This window comes from Cynara cardunculus, assembly GCF_001531365.2.
Source record: "Cynara cardunculus var. scolymus isolate 2C chromosome LG 15, CcrdV1, whole genome shotgun sequence".
Lineage (NCBI taxonomy): Eukaryota > Viridiplantae > Streptophyta > Magnoliopsida > Asterales > Asteraceae > Cynara > Cynara cardunculus.
Genome location: NC_037542.1, coordinates 546,652 through 549,261, shown reverse-complemented (window position 1 = coordinate 549,261; position 2,610 = coordinate 546,652).

Here is a 2,610-nt window from a genome sequence, read left to right as displayed (position 1 = left end):
AACTGAAAAAGATCCCAAAATAGTAAAAAGGGACATGTACTTCATATATAACTTTTCCTTACTATTATTTGATAAGATAACTTTCTTTATGTTATATTGTTATCATCAAATAGGGGGAGATTGTTGATCCTCTCTCTCAGTGGTTTGATGATAATCCCTTGTTCCTTTCACGTTGTATTTGTGTCTCTGTATTTTCAGTTCCAGCGATCATCACTGAGTATGTTCAGTGATCGCTGAAGAACTTGCATTGTAAATTCATCAGAGACAAACAATACTTCAAGAAGATAACACTCACACCAAAGATCCTTCAGCGAACGTCGAAGACTAAAACTGAAGATTAGAGACTGACAAGTACGTGATATGAAGCGGTATTCAGTGATTACAGACATGTCTACATATGTGTGAAGACTGCTCTAGCTTCAACGAATGATGATGAGACCTCCAGGTCATCCCAGCATTCAGTGATCAAAAGAAGCTTGCTTAGCATGATTGTTGTTGTCTTGTCCTTTTGCACACAAAGGAAAATCCCATACCCTTACAAAAGTTAGTACGGTACGGAGCCGATTAGTCGACTCTTTGTCCACCAACTTTAAGCAAGGTCTGCTCAAGAATAGTGCTTTTGTACTATTCACTGTAGCAAAGGACAAGCCTTCCTCTTAAGGCTTGCCACACACTCTAAACCTACCATATCGCATTAAATATTCATTTAATGCACTGGGCATAAATATAAGTGTTTCTTCTCTTGTAGAGTGCGCGCATCTCTCTGCAATTCTCTTCTTACTTCAAGCATCTTCTAGCTTAAGTAAAAGATCTTCTTTTTAGCAAKCTCTTTTCTTGTAATTGCTAAAGATCTGTGTGTAACCAAAGATTGTTTAGATAGGTTTTCTTTACAGTCTTGTAAAATCTGTATTGATCTTCTTTATCAATATATATTTTAAATTTGAAAATACTGTATTTGTATTCATCCCTCCCTTCTACAAACTGTTTCTATTCTTGTAGACCCTTTCGGGACCAACAATTTCTTTAATAGGTTACTATCTGTTTTTTTTTTTTTGTCATGAGATTACTCCATTGTAACTTTTTCTTTTATTACAATTTGCCTTTTCGTTCGATTTGGTCCCATAGCTTTTCAATCCTGTCCATTTTCGCATTAATCTATTTGCCTGAATTCACGTCAAAACTAGACAAAATTGCATTATATTCCACTAAAACAAGATAATTGTGCATGCTTAACAATTGAAGTTATCAAACATGTGGGTGCCTGCACCTGTTTTAAACCAATATACTTGAGTTTGCTATTTTTATGCATTGATTCATTAAAGAACTCAAAAGTGTTCTGATGTTGTACTAAAAGATATATTGATGGAGAAGTTCATAGAGTATGAATCTGCACATAGAATAGAGAATTAGTGGATTGTCAAATAACCAATTTCTGATGATCGTCTCATGGTGGAGTGTAACTTTGTGACCATTGTCATATGTCTGTATATTATTTTTTAGCATGCATGTTTAATGAGTTCATCATTTCTCAAGTGGTTGATTATGAATCTTCTCCATTTAAAATCTTAAATGGTGTCTATTCAACAGGAATATCGTAATCATGGAATGCAAATGGCTAGACGTATCAAAACCATAACCGGGACAAAAGAGAATGTGAGGTGTGCGAATTCCCTTTTTTAACATAAGCTGATGACTATGGCAGCCGGTTTTGTTATTTAGCACTTGAACATCTGCTTTCAACCAACGAGTCCTGTTTCTTTTGTATAGTTCTTGGATTTTCAAATGCATTTAAGAGAACCATATATAGATTAAACTGATATTTATGTTGGACCAGAACAAAAGTAGATGAATTGGTGAAACTTATGAATTCAACATGTCCCCAATCCGACAATATTGGGATTTTTGCATATGAAGTAAGTCACTCTTCAATCAGAAACCGACTTTTATCTCCTTCCTTTAGTTTTCTTACCTCCCATTTATGGTGCATATCTAGAAACTGAGTTCTTGTTTCATAAATCCTACTCTCTCTCTCTCTCCACACACACACATAGATAATATATATTTTGAAATGCTTAAACAACTCTTGTTCTGATATAACACGTCTGTCTCCCAAAGCACAAATGCAAGCAGCAACAATGTCCTATATGATTATGGGCATGTCATTGTTATGGTTACTTCACAGGTGAAGCATCATATCTTTTTTTCTCTTCCAGTTGCTGTTTCTAGGCATCTGACTTGAAAGAAAGGAATACAAGATCGTGAACGAAATACGAGAAGCAAATTATGGGCCTGTTTGTTAGCAAGCTTAATGAGTTTTAATAGGACCAAAAGTCTTACCCTGTAAGTGAGAGATAAATTTTTTATCCTTTAAGCACTTACCAAATAAAATATGCTTACCAACAATCTATTTTCATGATCATGAATGCTAACCAACAAGGTAACTATAAATGTTTACCCTATAAGCGTTTAGTAAACGACCTTTTAGCTAGGTACCCAATTTTCATTGATAACTTAAATGCTAAAAACATCATTTTATCGATATATATATATAGGAGTGATCATATGAAAACCGCCCTCATTTGTGTAAACCGTGCAAACCACCTTCATCTG